We start from the raw sequence: 17,487 nt of genomic DNA on the forward strand, positions 1-17,487 counted from the left end.
TGTGATAGAGGAAAACCACTCAGGTTCCCTTGCTGGAATCTGTGCTAAACCAGTGCTATCCTGATTACATGGAATGGGATCCTCCTGTGAGAACATATCCTCCGCAGCATATGACACGGTGTCCCTGGAAAAAGTTAAAGGAGACCACCACACACACACACACACACACACACACACACACACACACACACACACACACACGTGAGGGCAGACAGAGTTTCCCCCCCAATAATGGCAAGAGAGAAACAGAGATCGGAGCCAACCCACACACAGCGCCTTCACCAAAGGGATACCCCTTGTCAGCGCTGACTGTGCACCTTAATAGGATACACAGTCGAATAGCAGCCTCCCCCCCCCCCCTTCTACAACCCCCTGGTACAGTTCACAGATAGCTGGAGTTGCTGTGGAGGGACCTTCCTTCCTGGTCAGCGCTGTGCAGGCAGGAAAATGGCGTTGAAACGCTGCTGGGTCCGCTCTGAGGAGAAGCTCCACCCACAAAATGGCGCTGTCTTCCCGCTCTTCTTCTGATTATACTGGCCTGAAGATTTAATGCTGACTGAGATCCTGGGAACCCGACAGGCTTCTGGACCAGTGTAGGGTGCAGCGCTGGCTCAGGGCGCCCCTCACAGCGCCGCACCATGTACCGCTGAGCCATCCCCAGAGCGCAGTTAATACTGCACTCCTACCACGTTGCCGCCATCTTCACACCGACCCCCCCCCCCCCGCTTGCCAGGGGGGTCGGTGTCTCACTCGCCACTGATTCTTCAGCTCTGCAAGGGGGTGGCGGCATGCTGCTGGGTCGAGCGGTCCACTGTGCCGGAGAATAATCAGACCCCTCTAGAGCTCAGTGTCCAGTCAGCGGAGACAGTGGCTCAGACCCCACAGGGCGGACCCTGCTCCCTCCCTCAGTCCCTCGCTGCAGGGAGGCTGTTGCCAGCAGCCTCCCTGTAAAACAATAAACTCTAAAAACAACTTTTTACTAGGAAAACTCAGGAGAGCTCCCCTAGCTGTGACCAGCTCCTCCGGGCACATTTTCTAAACTGAGTCTGGTAGGAGGGGCATAGAGGGAGGAGCCAGCCCGCACTCTCAAACTCTTAAAGTGCCAATGGCTCCCAGTGGACCCGTCTATACCCCATAGTACTAATGTGGACCCCAGCATCCTCTAGGACGTAAGAGAAACCTTCATTCACATATACTTATCTTCTTCTCAGGATGACTGGTTAGAGCTCCTGCCATGGGCAGAATTTGCTCATAATAATTCTTATTACTCTTCCTCCAAAACCACTCCGTTTTCCACTGTTTATGGTCTACAACCGTGAGTTCCAGAATACCTAAGCCTACCCACTCAAGACCTCCAAGCAGTTGATTCTTCTGTTCATCAGTTTTCAAAAATTTGGAAGCAAGTACACACAGTTCTCCACAAGTCTTCTACATGCTACAAATTTTGGGCTGACAAAAAGAGACGAGCAGTGCCCAGTCTTAAAGTTGGGGATCTAGTGTGGCTGTCGACTTGGAATTTAAGGCTCCATGTTCCATCAATGCAGTTCGCCCCACCCCACCCCCTTGTTTCATTGGACCATTTCCTATAGAAAAAGTAATCAATCCGGTTGCCTTCAAACTCAAGCTTCATCCATATTTGTGGGTTCTTAACTCCTTCCATATTTCCCTGCTTAAACCTTTAGTTCTTGGCAGTTTTCAAAGAAACCTTCCACGACCTCCTACAGTTCTTACTGAAAGAGGAGTTCATTTCGAGGTAAAGCAAATTTTGGACTCTCGTAGATGTTTTGGTTGCTGACAGTATTTGCTTGACTGGTGAGGTTATGGGCCTGAAGAGCAGACTTGTGTCAATGCCACTGATGTTCATGCTCCTGCTTTAGTTCGTAGATTTCATCCTCTGAATCCCAAGAAACCGTGGAGGTGTCCAGAGGCCACCCAGAAAGGAGGGGGTACTGTCTCAGCCAGTGGGGCAGGGAGCAGGAGCTTACCTGTCCGCTTGCTGTGGCCATTCCCTCAGTGGCGCTGCGGATGGCAGACGGCTGGCGGGCAGCATAATGGTCAGTATGCAGAGCGGCCAGTGGACAGCAGGGTAGCTTGAGCGTCGGTGTACAGTTGGCGCCAGGCTCAGGGCACCGCCATCTTGGTGCTGACCACATAATTCCACTGTGTCATTCAGTGGCATGCTGCTGCTAATCCTGCTGTAACCAATCCCAGGTGGGGGCAGGGTATTTCTAGGAGCATTCTGGTGTCAGTGCAACATCCTCTGCAGCCTGTTTGCATGTTACAGTAGTTCTTTGACTCCCAGTTTACAGAATTTTACCTCTTGTTCCTGGTTCCAGTTTATATCACAGCTCCGACTCCAGAGTCTCTACCCGTTTGGCTCATATGCCCCTGGGGCTAGCACGGCACCATGTAAGTCCAGCCGCCGGCACTGATCCGCCACAAGTCGCCTCCACCTCTGCCCGGCCTGCGAGTGTTGACACAGCCGCGGATCATGGTATACCAGTTCCTGCGTCTCCTCTGAAGTCGTCAGTCCAGACCCCCAGTTCTGGCTTCATCCTTCTTACTTGATCATCTCGTCTTTCATTGTCATACACTTCATGCGAAGGAACTTTATTCAATCAGCCTGCTTTCATCCAGGAGAGTTCGCTCCTCAAACCGAATCCAGTCCGGGAATATCCGTTCCAGCTAGTACTTCCGTGACAATATGGTTCTTAATTACAGCAATATATATTTATTGAGCTCCAATTGCAAGATTATTTATGTAATAATGGGCCTAATTCAGACCTGATCACTGCTGCAATAAACGCGCAATCGGTGATTTTTAGCCTACTGTGCACACGCAAAACATTCATTGCCCATGTGCCCGAACACGATGTGCAAATATTTTGCAGACATACGATTAAAATCCGAATGCACACAGGCAACGTGAAAGGGATGTACTGAGGGTGGTGCGGGGGTCTGGCTTCGCAGCCCTGCAAAGAGTGGCATGAAGTTGGGCATGTAGCGGGTGTGTGACGCCAGGCCTGCAGGCGGAGTTTGCACACGTCTGCAAATAAATGCCCTGTTAGTGCACAGAAACCAATCGCAGGTGCTGCGTAAGTATAGGGCTGTGCACAGCATGCAAACGCCCAACACAGGTGCTCTACCATTGATGTTTCTGCAAATAATAGCACAATTACAAAAACACACACAGCTGAATCATAGCTAATTACCTGAAAACCTCATTACACTTTAGATCTGTCTGGAGTGGTATGTAGGATGTAGTTCTTTGGGTATGTACAAGATTCAAACTTGACATTTATGTTTTCTCAATTCCTACTGTTATGAACAGATTATGCATGTGTGTCTATTAGCAACAATTTTAACATTACAGTGTTTCAACATATTAGTCATTTAAACAACCCTGTTTGTGTTTTCACATTAAATTGAGCTGTATCTTAAACAGGCTTGTGCATTTTAAAAACACTTGCTGTATGCAGGTATTGCATAGTGATGAGCGGGTTCGGTTCCTCGGAATCCGAACCTCCCCGAACTTCACCCATTTTACACGGTTCCGAGCAGTGGTGCAAGTAGAAAAATTCTCTTACGGGTACTGAGATGCGCGCGTGCAAAAAAAGGGGCGTGGTCACGTTTCATGTGGGGGCGTGGCCACATGCTAGGGGGAGTGGCTACATGACACTGGGGGCATAGTCACACAACACAGCCCCTTCTCTTTGCACTTTGGAGGCAAAGTGTTGAGAACTGTGACTTGCTCTGTAGTGCAGTTTATGGTGGCACTGTGGCAGTAATTGTAAGCAGTACCACCTTACTTTCACTATTGATTTTAACAGCTTTTTGACAACTTGGTTTCTATGAGAAAAGTCATCTCACTTCAGGGCTACTGAACATCTAGGTCAATATTAGGTTGGATTAAAAATTAAAAGAGTGCAGCATTGACTGAGCCCCAAAAAAACTTTTATTTTATTAACCAGCATTGTGAATAATGTACGCTAGAATTGTACAAATATATAAAACAATCACATTTTAATATAACATAAGTTATATAACAGAAAATTAATGTAATATCAGTGTACCTCACTCCCTCCTTCCATCTCTCACCCCTGCACCTCAATCCCTCCATCCATCTCCACTGCACCTTGCTTCCACTTACATCTCCCACACCTGTACTTCACTTCCACCTTCTATCTCCCACACCTGTACTTCCCTTCCACCTACCATCTCCCACACCTGCTTTCCACCTTCCATCTCCTCTACACCTCGCTCCCACATTCCATCTCCCACACCTGTACTTCACTTCCACCTCCCACACCTGCCTTCCACCTTCCATCTCCCACACCTGTACTTTACTTCCACCTACCATCTCCACACCTGCCTTCTACCTTCCATCTCCTCTGCACCTCGCTCTCACCTTCCATCTCCCACACCTGTACTTCACTTCCACCTTCCATCTCCCACACCTGCCTTCCACCTTCCATCTCCTCTGCACCTCACTCCCACATTCCATCTCCCACACCTGTATTTCACTTCCACCTTCTATCTCCGACATCTGCCTTCTACCTTCCATCTCCTCTGCACCTCACTCCCACATTCCATCTCCCACACCTGTATTTCACTTCCACCTTCCATCTCCTCTGCACCTCACTCCCACACCTGTATTTCACTTCCACCTTCCATCTCCTCTGCACCTCACTCCCGCATTCCATCTCCCACACCTGTATTTCACTTCCACCTTCTATCTCCCACATCTGCCTTCTACCTTCCATCTCCTCTGCACCTCACTCCCACATTCCATCTCCCACACCTGTATTTCACTTCCACCTTCTATCTCCCACATCTGCCTTCTACCTTCCATCTCCTCTGCACCTCACTCCCACATTCCATCTCCCACACCTGTATTTCACTTCCACCTTCCATTTCCTCTGCACCTCACTCCCACATTCCATCTCCCACACCTGTATTTCACTTCCACCTTCCATCTCCCACATCTGCCTTCTACCTTCCATCTTCTCTGCACCTCACTCCCACATTCCATCTCCCACACCTGTATTTCACTTCCACCTTCCATCTCCCGCACCTGCCTTCCACCTTCCATCTCCCACACCTGTATTTCACTTCCACCTTCCATCTCCCTCACCTGCCTTCCACCTTCCATCTCTTCTGCACCTCACTCCCACCTTCCATCTCCCACACCTGTACTTCACTTCCACCTTCCATCTCCCACACCTGCCTTCCACTTTCCATCTCCCACATCTGCCTTCTACCTTCCATCTCCTCTGCACCTCACTCCCACATTCCATCTCCCACACCTGTATTTCACTTCCACCTTCCATCTCCTCTGCACCTCACTCCCACATTCCATCTCCCACACCTGTATTTCACTTCCACCTTCCATCTCCTCTGCACCTCACTCCCACATTCCATCTCCCACACCTGTATTTCACTTCCACCTTCTATCTCCCACATCTGTACTTCACTTCCACCTTCCATCTCCCACACCTGCCTTCCACCTTCCATCTCTTCTGCACCTCACTCCCACCTTCCATCTCCCACACCTGTACTTCACTTCCACCTTCCATCTCCCACACCTGCCTTCCACCTTCCATCTCTTCTGCACCTCACTCCCACCTTCCATCTCCCACACCTGTACTTCACTTCCACCTTCCATCTCCCACACCTGCCTTCCACTTTCCATCTCCCACATCTGCCTTCCACCTTCCATCTCCCACACCTGTACTTCACTTCCATCTCCCACACCTGTATTCCACCTTCCATCTCCCACACCTGTACTTCACTTCCATCTCCCACACCTGTACTTCACTTCCATCTCCCACACCTGCCTTCCACCTTCCATCTCCCACACCTGTACTTCACTTCCACCTTCCATCTCCCACACCTGCCTTCCACCTTCCATCTCCTCTGCACCTCGCTCCCACCTTCCATCCCCCACATCTGTACTTCACTTCCACCTTCCATCTCCCACATCTGTACTTCACTTCCACCTTCCATCTCCCACACCTGCCTTCCACCTTCCATCTCCCACACCTGTACTTCACTTCCACCTTCCATCTCCCACACCTGCCTTCCACTTTCCATCTCCCACACCTGCCTTACACCTTCCATCTCCCACACCTGTACTTCACTTCCATCTCCCACACCTGTACTTCACTTCCATCTCCCACACCTGCCTTCCACCTTCCATCTCTTCTGCACCTCACTCCCACCTTCCATCTCCCACACCTGTACTTCACTTCCACCTTCCATCTCCCACACCTGCCTTCCACCTTCCATCTCTTCTGCACCTCACTCCCACATTCCATCTCCCACACCTGTATTTCACTTCCACCTTCCATCTCCCGCACCTGCCTTCCACCTTCCATCTCCCACACCTGTACTTTACTTCCACCTTCCATCTCCACACCTGCCTTCTACCTTCCATCTCCTCTGCACCTCGCTCTCACCTTCCATCTCCCACACCTGTACTTCACTTCCACCTTCCATCTCCCACACCTGCCTTCCACCTTCCATCTCCTCTGCACCTCACTCCCACATTCCATCTCCCACACCTGTATTTCACTTCCACCTTCTATCTCCCACATCTGCCTTCTACCTTCCATCTCCTCTGCACCTCACTCCCACATTCCATCTCCCACACCTGTATTTCACTTCCACCTTCCATCTCCTCTGCACCTCACTCCCACATTCCATCTCCCACACCTGTATTTCACTTCCACCTTCCATCTCCTCTGCACCTCACTCCCACATTCCATCTCCCACACCTGTATTTCACTTCCACCTTCTATCTCCCACATCTGCCTTCTACCTTCCATCTCCTCTGCACCTCACTCCCACATTCCATCTCCCACACCTGTATTTCACTTCCACCTTCCATCTCCTCTGCACCTCACTCCCACATTCCATCTCCCACACCTGTATTTCACTTCCACCTTCCATCTCCTCTGCACCTCACTCCCACATTCCATCTCCCACACCTGTATTTCACTTCCACCTTCTATCTCCCACATCTGTACTTCACTTCCACCTTCCATCTCCCACACCTGCCTTCCACCTTCCATCTCTTCTGCACCTCACTCCCACCTTCCATCTCCCACACCTGTACTTCACTTCCACCTTCCATCTCCCACACCTGCCTTCCACCTTCCATCTCTTCTGCACCTCACTCCCACCTTCCATCTCCCACACCTGTACTTCACTTCCACCTTCCATCTCCCACACCTGCCTTCCACTTTCCATCTCCCACATCTGCCTTCCACCTTCCATCCCCCACACCTGTACTTCACTTCCATCTCCCACACCTGTATTCCACCTTCCATCTCCCACACCTGTACTTCACTTCCATCTCCCACACCTGTACTTCACTTCCATCTCCCACACCTGCCATCCACCTTCCATCTCCCACACCTGTACTTCACTTCCACCTTCCATCTCCCACACCTGCCTTCCACCTTCCATCTCCTCTGCACCTCGCTCCCACCTTCCATCCCCCACATCTGTACTTCACTTCCACCTTCCATCTCCCACATCTGTACTTCACTTCCACCTTCCATCTCCCACACCTGCCTTCCACCTTCCATCTCCCACACCTGTACTTCACTTCCACCTTCCATCTCCCACACCTGCCTTCCACCTTCCATCTCCTCTGCACCTCGCTCTCACCTTCCATCTCCCACATCTGTACTTCACTTCCACCTTCCATCTCCAACACCTGCCTTCCATCTCCCACACCTGCACTTCACTTCCACCTTCCATCTCCTTTGCACCTTGCTCCCCCTAGGCATTCCAGATGCCCTAGCCATTTTCCTATAATGCCTAAGTCTGGCTCTGCCCATAGAATCTACCTGATATATTATCTTACAACACTTCAATATATTGTAGTCGATACATATTCTAGGTCATTGGGACCCAATAAATAGACTGTTACTGAACATTACAACATATAGGTATAACGGTGAGCACTCATGCAACATCCCACTAACTATTTAAGAGAAAGAAGGCCAACTCCAGCAAGAGCAGCTCCTGGAACCCCCATCATCCTCTCACCAACTATAACTCCCTCCCATTTCCTGGAGCAGATTACCAAGCTAGCACAGAACTTAAAATTTAAAGGCACTTCCACAGCTGCTTATAGTAGGCCTGATCCTGTTGCCTTGCTTGCTCCTGTCTTGCCATGCCTTTACAGGATTGGGCTGCCCGACGTCCCTTGCCCAGCCACGATTTTACATATGCGTCCGGATTCCACTCAGTGAATGGAGGACCAACAATTGAAATAAAAAGTAAGTCCGACACATGTCGAGTGGTCAGTGCAGTCCGCTTATCTGTAATTATGTTGTTCATAACACTAAAGCCTCGCTCACAGTCAGCATTGCTTGCTGCAAGAGTATCTACTGCAAGAATTAATTTCTTTAATTTTTCGGGAACAATCCGTCCTGCGCAGCATTTATATTCCACAAATCCCAGGTGTGTTTCATGGTAACTGACATTCAGCATTTCACATAGTGTACGAATCTCTTGGTCTCCAAAAAGTGGATTATCAGAATCAGTTTGCCAAGATTCAGGATTCAGAACAGATATGCTGTCAATCAGGGTGTGGTAAGCAGTTTCCCTACCTTTTGCTACGCTTTCTGTTGCTTTATTAGCAGTGGTGGTAAATAATTTGCACCTCATGTTGTCAACAACAGCCTGAATGAATTGAGAGGATTTGATCTTGGGACTTTTCCCAATGCCTGTCAACTGCATTCTGTGTTTGTTCACTGTGAAATCCTGGTATTCTCTTTAGGCTTTCAATTCTCCGCACATACATTTTTATGTGGTTGTCTGCCTTTGGAATGGTCATTTTTCTGTCTTGTAAGAGTTCTGATAAATTTTTGAGCTCAGTCAGAACATCTAACATAATTGACATATTTTTTACAAAGTTGACTGAGCACAGTTTTGAATGTAGACCTTGGAATTTCACTTGCTCCCTTCTATCCCTTGATTGGTCTTGTGAGGCTTTTTGAAAATGTGCAGCTAATGCAGGATACGTCTGCCAGACTGCATTCACTGCTCTCCACGATGAAGCTACCCATCTTACGTTGAAAACTCTGCCAATTTTTTTAAGCAAGACATGCAGCTCATTAGCCTGTGCACTAAGCTCACGTACATTTTTTGGTGACTGACTGTAAAGTGTGTATAAGGTGTCTAAAAATGACCTGAAGTCATTTGTACCTCCAGTAACATCTAGTGCTTGATCCACAGCCAGTTCAAGCCTGTGATTCATGCAATGCCAGAGAATTAGTTTGGGAAAGTCTCCTTGTAAGAGTTTTCCAACACCAGCTTTTACGCCAAGCATGACATTTGCGCCATCACTACAAAAACTGACAAAGATCTCTGTCAATACTTCGAAAGTAAAACCATGATGGAATAAACATTTCATTATTTCCTGTTTTATGCTCTCAGCTGAGGCATTTTCTAACTCTATCAAATCCAAAGGAAATGCTACTGGATTCATGACACCATCAACACTTGATTTTAAAAAAATAACAAGAGTTGATTTTCTAGAAAGTGTAGTAGCTTCATCAACTAATATAGTGATCTTAGTTTTTTTTGTCATAATTTGTGAGACAATCTTTTTCCTCATTTCAGCCGAAATGTGTTCTATAATGTCTCCGCAGACCATTTTACTATGAAGCAAACGCCCAATCTGAACTCCATTCACTTTTTGCTGGTCAATCAAGCTCTCATGGTCAGTAAATGGCCTATTCATTTTAGCAATGTAGTAAGCTGTTCTGAATATACGGCTAGTGATTTCAAAAGCAGCTTCTTGACTTCTTCCATTTATGTTTAGCAGAATATCTTTTCTAGCAGTTTCTAGAATTTTTTCTGCTTCTGCATGAGCAGCGCTATTTTTGTGTATATAAATTTTTTTGCGAAGAGATGTGAGCTCTGCTTCCTTAGTTTTACCAAAAGGTAAAATGTTACATTCTGCCCACTGAGAAGCAATATTTATGCCTCGAGCAGCGTGAATCTTTAAGTTAGAAACTTCTGCACAGATTGTACAGCCGAGTTTTCCCCTAGACGCAAATAGCCACTCATGTTTCTTTTTGAATTCGTCAAATTGTTCTTTTGGCCACACAGCTGGATATTGCTTTTCATCTGTAGACTTATCGTGTGATTCAGCTGATGTCTCAGCAACAACTTCCTCACAGTCAATAGTTACTATTTCATTGTCCAGTGCTAAGTTCCTACAAAAAAAAGAGAGCAGTAGCTCCATTTTTCTACAATATTTTAAAAAAATTATACATTTTTTATTCATATTTAAGCTAATTACTCCCTCACGGAAATTTAAAATATCTAGTTGCTTATTTATTAAGCTTTTTTTCCCCATAAAATTATATCTGAAAATTTATAATTTTATGGATTGTTGTTATGAGATATTGATTTCACAGAAATCAAATGCAGAAATTGAATGTTTATTAGCACTGCAGATCGCAGTCCTTATTATCAATGGGAACTACAATCTGATCCCTGCTGTATGTACCAAACTCTGAAAAGCATTGTTTATAGAATTTGGTCATGTTAGTTTATACCATTTTCAGATGATCTAAACTTCTTAAAGCCAATGGAGGCATGGTAGCAAGAGAGATCTTTCTATCCCTCTCCTGCAGCCTACATCTGGTGCCAGCTCCAATACTGGAAACTGTCACTGTGCGCATGCGCAGTGTCAGATTCCCCATGACTTTTACACAAATGGAAAAATCTTTTAAAAATGCAAAGGAACAAAAAGGGACATCGGTTATCACTACTACTTAACTTTCGGGGGGTTTACTTAGTACATAGCAGGAATATTTTTTATAAAAACTGAAAAATTCACAATGGATAAGAATGTTAATAATTACAACAGTGCCGCAATTATTAATGCATAGGCATCTTAACAAGAACAGTGCAGCCAAGTAAAAAACTAGATGTTTAGGGCTAACATTTTGGAAGGCTAGTCTACTGGTCTTTAAGAGTCCCCTCCCCATTTTACATTAATACACAATACTGAGTATATACATTCATTGCACTTTCAAAATAAATTAGCAAAAAAGATTTAAAAAATATGCTGGTACCCACATATAAATCACCTTGCTCCGGTGCAAAAAACAATACATCAAAGAAGATCCAAAGAAGTGGAGGCACTGAGACTACAAAATGCAGAAAGCATAAGTATATTGGGCAAACGTTTTCAGGGCTGATGCCCCGTCATCAAGACCACACAAAGAAAGGAGTAACTCCTGTCTTTGTGTGGTCCTGATGACGGGGCATCAGCCTTGAAAACGTTTGGCCAATACACTTATGCTTTCTGCATTTTGTGGTCTGAGTGCCTTCACTTCTTTGGATCTTCTTTGATTTTTTTATATATATATATATATATATATATATATATATATACACATACATACACACACACACACACACACACACAACACGTTTGAAGATCTGACTTACTGTGTTTGAAGTGGAATGTCAGTTTTTCCTTTCTTTGGTTGGTGGTGAAAGTAGAACATTATTCCTGGCTTTGAACTATTTGTTCGCTTTTTATTAGACATGATGCCAGCCTGGTAATAACAAAAATTGTTATTAACATATTATAGAGATTAGAATAAAAAAAAAATGGATCTAATTAAAAAAATTAAAATACCGGTTTAACATTTACAATTGTAAATATTTTGCATGGTTAATATTTTGACCATATTATCTCCTCCTCATATAACATTAATGTACTGTAGTATACTATTTACACATCAGACATGTATGTCAAGGACCACCAGATAGTGAGTACCATCCCACCACCGTGAGGAATTTAATCTTCCACAGGAGGTGACATATGTGTAACCTGTTACTAAATTAAGAATATACAAAACAGGTAACAGAATACACACACACACACACACACACACACACACACACACACACACACTAGTGTATGTTCTATAAAGTTTGACTTTGGTGTAACCCAGGTGCAAATACTGCTGATCTACCCTCGTGTCAATCTTGAGGTCCCACCAGCTTCACAAACTGCGCAGAATGCATCTTTGAGAACTTATCTCCCCCCCCCCCCCCCCAGCTTTTTGGCACAAAATGCATCCATTTTTACATCAACCCCAACTGTATGTATTTTTAAGAGGTAGATTTTTTATGACACATCTAATATGGATTTTTTATGTGAAATCTTAGTGTAAACTGGTACAGATTTAATTACCTGGTATAGATGTCTTCAATGTTTTAAAAGTCTACTTTTCAATAATCAATGTGAAAATCTCTGTCAGAGGACAGCTGCAGAAGATGTAGACCTGTTAGGGAAAAAAAATATTTTGTTAATACAACAGCGATTTATTTTTGTGACGTTCAATTTGTACAAAGTCAGTATGTAAAGAGAAGAAAACTCAAGAATAAATCCAAGAGGTTACATACTGGTAAGAGAGAGAGAGAGAGGACTTTAGTGAAAACTGAAAATTTGTTACTTACCTAATGAAGTATTCCCAAGTCTAGTCCAAAGGATCGTATAACACCATAAGCTTGGGTGAAAATGTAGGGCTGTTCTGAAGTCCACTCCGAAGGGTGAAGAACACTGTTGGTTTTAGTGGTGATCAAGGACTGTTTGTAAGTACACTCCAAAAAAATCAAAGTACACTGCAGGCCTTGGGTGAAGGCACTGTAAGGGAAACAGAGTCATAATCATAACTCTAGCCTAGCAAAGCAAAACAAATACCGAAACCAATATATCCTCTGGCACAAAACAAGCAGCGGCACTCGGAGGCTGATTTCAAAACATGTATTTCACAACGTAATCCCAACGTTCCGGGGCTGATATATAGATCTATCTATCTCTACATATATAATACAAGTGCCCAGCACTCCAGATTTATAGACTATTTGTATACTTGCCCGGATGCCCTCCGTAACCTCCAATATAGTGGACGTAATGGCGGCACTCCGAGACGTGTAGGTCAATGACAAAATTACTTTCGAAATAAAAGTACTCTTGCATTGATGTACACGTCTCGGAGTGCCGCCATTACGATATATATATATTCAGGAGGGAAACATTCTTCAAAGGAAGAGGAGTATTAGAATTCGAGGACATACCCTGAGACTGGAGGGGTGGAGGTTCAGGGGAAATTTAAGGAAAACTTACTTCACTGAAAGGGTAGTGGACAAGTGGAATAGCCTCCCATCAGAGGTGGTAGAGGCTAAGACTGCAGAGCAATTTAAACATGCTTGGGATAGGTATATGAATATCCTTACAAAAAATTAAGGTTCAAAAAGGGTTGAGATTACCTTAAGGATAAAAAAGGGGCAGACTAGATGGGCCAAGTGGTTCTTATCTGCCATCAAATTCTTTGTTTTATATATATATATATATATATATATATATATATAATATATATAAAGAAAGTAGTCAGCAGCACTCCCGGCTCCCGGACAGGGAATGAAAAAGGACACAATCGTTGTGTTGTCAGCGTTTCAAAGTTATTCAAGTGAACATTTTCCTCAGGATGTCCTGAGGAAAATGTTCACTTGAATAACATTGAAACGCTGACAACACAACGATTGTGTCCTCTTTCATTCCCTGTCCGGGAGCCGTGAGTGCCGCTGACTACTTTCTTTATTTATGGACATCCATTCCATGGTTGTTACTGGGAAGGCACCGGCTTTATCTATATGTCTGTAACGGAATGGAGTGCTGCTGATCTCTACAGTGTATATATATATATATTTATTTATATATTTTTATTTATTTTTTTCACAGTAGGTGGTGGCACTTACAAAGATCATACCACAAACCATGCTGGGGTGCAAAACTTTCTCAGGCGTTTCCAAGGAATCCATTCGCAGTTAGCCAAATATAAATCCAAGTATAGAGAGAGCACTCACCAGTCTTCTCTAAGGAATTCAAGATGATTGAAGCACTCCGGGATTTTGAAAAATATAAACAACTGTAACGTGCCAAAAAAAACAGCTTCATCTAGCCAACGTTTCGGGGGCCTGCAGTCCCTTTGTGAAGGCGTGAACAAAGGTGCTGCGGATCCCGGAACGTTGGCCAGATGAGGCAGTTTTTTCTAAATCCCGGAGCGCTGCTGCCTTTTTTGATCATAATTATATAAAATATAGCTAAAAATAACAAGCTGCACACATTGAGTCCATTTTTAGGAGTGCCAGGCACATAAACCAGTATGTATGCAAGAAAAAACATCATAAAGTCCAATAGGGTGCAAAAAACGTATAATACAAGACAGCTTAGAAAAAGCAGAGACTCATAGATTCAAGCTTATACTCATCCTAAAATGCCAGGGTGGTCACAAGAGCATCCTCATGCTAAATAACAGCAGTGAATCTAACAGCTGGCATTTTAGGATGAGTATAAGCTTGAATCTATGAGCCTCTGCTTTTTCTAAGCTGTCTTGTATTAAACGTTTTTTGCACACCTTTGGACTTTATGATGTTTTAATATAAACACAATTTTTGCATTAAACTGGAGGTGCTGGCTCTTTTGTCTTTATATATATATATATATATATATATATACACACACACACACACACACACACACACATGCAATCTGGACAGCGACACTCAGGAAAATAAATCCACAAGAAGCAGGTCCTGATGAAAATGCTGGCGCATTGAAACGTTGATGTGGTAAAGGAACCTGCTTCTTATGGATTTATTTTCCTGAGTGCCGCCAACCTGATTGCATATACAGTGTCTGATACACAGCACATATCAGAGGGCAACGGGCCAAGTAACTTTAATTCCAAGTATATAGAGTGCCAGATAGCAATGCTATACAGGTTGAGTATCCCATATCCAAATATTCTGAAATACGGAGTATTCCGAAATACGGACTTTTTTGAGTGAGAGTGAGATAGTGAAACCTTTGTTTTTTGATGGCTCAATGTACACAAACTTTGTTTAATACACAAAGTTATTAAAAATATTGTATTAAATGACCTTCAGGCTGTGTGTATAAGGTGTATATGAAACATAAATGAATTGTGTGAATGTACACACACTTTGTTTAATGCACAAAATTATAAAAAATATTGGCTAAAATGACCTTCAGGCTGTGTGTATAAGGTGTATATGTAACATAAATGCATTCTGTGCTTAGACTTGGGTCCCATCACCATGATATCTCATTATGGTATGCAAATATTCCAAAATACGGAAAAATCCCATATCCAAAATACCTCTGGTCCCAAGCATTTTGGATAAGGGAGACTCAACCTGTATATGTATGGCCCGGCACTCTCCGCATAAAAAAGTATACCTCTCCAGTTGCCTTCCATATTAGAGGGCTGTGCAGCTCCCCAATATAGTGTACACGTAGACGGCAGCACTCAGGTAAATAAAGACACAATACTGTGTGTTGTAGCCAATGTTTCAAAGCAACGGCTTTTTTGGCAGGGCATATCTGCCATATATATATTTATATACACACACACACACACACACACATATATAGTCCATCACAAAACGGCAGCACTTACGTGGATATATATAAATATATATATATATATATATATATAGCAAACGTATAACCGGCACTCACACTTCTGTTGTCATCCTGCCGAGGTGCACATTGGTAAAAATCAACATGTAATCCAAAAGTACGGCACTCTACGGACTTATTCAACCAAATAAATAAATTTATTTGGTTGAATAAGTCCATAGAGTGCCGTACTTTTGGATTACATATATATATATATATATATATATATATATATATACACATACATACATACACGTGTATATATATATATATACACACACATATATATAAAAAAAATATATATAAAGAGAGAGAGAGAGAGAGACTTTTGAAGCACCTGGCACTCACGTGATACAAACAACAATTGCTCCAGTGCCCTCCTAGGGAATGATAGTCCATGGATAGATGTAGATACAGGCGGCACTCAGAAGACTTCATATAACTCTTTTTATTATAGGTAAATCATCCAATGATGACTCACCTATAATAAAAGGAGTCATATGAAGTCTTCTGAGTGCCGCCTGTATCATATATATAAATATATATATATATATATATATATATATACACACACACATACACATACATACATGAGATCCGGCACTCGCCCCATTCCCCAACGGCAAATATTCTGCTCCCGTTCCCTCCAGAACAAGAGAGGTTCTTCCGTAAAATAGCTTCAAAAACAGACTGCACTGGGAGACTTTTAATCACGGTGCATAAAGTGATTTTATATATATATACACACACGCATTATATATACACGTACACACATATTAGGATAGTAATATTTAGTGCTGCAGCTGTACTTAAAATCGCCATGTCCGCTGTACAGCAGCACCAAATATAACTATCCTAATAAGTGTACGTGTGTATATATATATATATATATATATATATATATATATATTATATACACTGCCCCACATATATATACACACACACACACACATATATATATACACATACATATATATACACACATACATATATATATATATATATATATATATATATACACACATACATATATATATATATATATATATATATATATATACACACATATATATATATACACATATATATATATATATATATATACACACACACACTGCCCCAGGCCGCTGACACTGTTTTATAGTATATATACATATATTTATATACTAAACTAGTACAGACAGTACACTGTCTGTACTAGTCTAGTATATATACTATTAAAACAGTGTCAGCAGCCTGGGGCAGTGTGTGTGTGTATATATATATATATATATATATATATATTTATATATGCACACACATAGACTGTTTATAAATTTACACTGAGTGTACCTCACTCAGGCAGTTAGGCTGCTAGCGCTCCAGCTCCCAGTCCCAGCTCAACTACAAACCGTGCTGCGCGGCTGCGCCTAACGGTAATGGCTCCCCCTCTCAAGCCTCCTCAGACCCGCCGCGCCCAGCCAGCCCTCAGCCGCGGGAGAGTGATGACGTCATGATCACGCTCCCAGCAGGCTGAGACGGGGAGGCGCACAGCGGCAGCAGCGGGACCTGGGGAACACATCGCAGTCCAGTGAGCGGCGCGGCCCGGCGGAGTGGGTACGGCGTACCCGCAGCAAAATTCTTAAGGGTACGCCGTACCCGCCCGTACCCGCCCACTTGCAGGACTGGTTCCGAGGCAGACTCGGATCCTCCTGCCTTGCTCGGTTAATCCGAGCGCTCCCGAACGTCATCATCCCGTTGTCGGATTCTCGCGAGATTCGTATTCTATATAAGGAGCCGCGCGTCGCCGCCATTTTCACTCGTGCATTGGAGATGATAGGGAGAGGACGTGCAGCATTCTCTCAGTTGTGTTCAGTGTGCTGCAAATATCTGTGCTCAGTGTGCTGCAAATATCTGTGCTCAGTGTGCTTGCAAATATTTGTGCTCAGTGTGCTGAAAATATCTACGTTCTCTGC

General features: G+C 43.8%; 1 long non-coding RNA gene across 2 annotated transcripts in view; it reads right to left on the bottom strand.

Moving 5' to 3' along the window:
- LOC134956872 (uncharacterized) overlaps window positions 1–12,909 on the bottom strand; it is a 50,437-nt gene extending 37,528 nt beyond the window's left edge. Inside the window, exons 1-4 of one of the 2 annotated variants that reach the window (XR_010186248.1) lie at window positions 12,505–12,908; window positions 12,239–12,329; window positions 11,485–11,594; window positions 10,083–10,238 (exon numbers count right to left, since the gene is read on the bottom strand). This is a non-coding gene — a long non-coding RNA (uncharacterized LOC134956872). Of the gene's footprint in view, window positions 1–10,082; window positions 10,239–11,484; window positions 11,595–12,238; window positions 12,330–12,504 lie in introns of those variants that run through there. The other variant, XR_010186249.1, reaches the window with a different exon arrangement.
- Between the last annotated feature and the right edge of the window lie 4,578 nt (window positions 12,910–17,487).

The sequence above is a fragment of the Pseudophryne corroboree genome, chromosome 9 (genome assembly GCF_028390025.1).
Source record: "Pseudophryne corroboree isolate aPseCor3 chromosome 9, aPseCor3.hap2, whole genome shotgun sequence".
NCBI classification, from domain to species: domain Eukaryota; kingdom Metazoa; phylum Chordata; class Amphibia; order Anura; family Myobatrachidae; genus Pseudophryne; species Pseudophryne corroboree.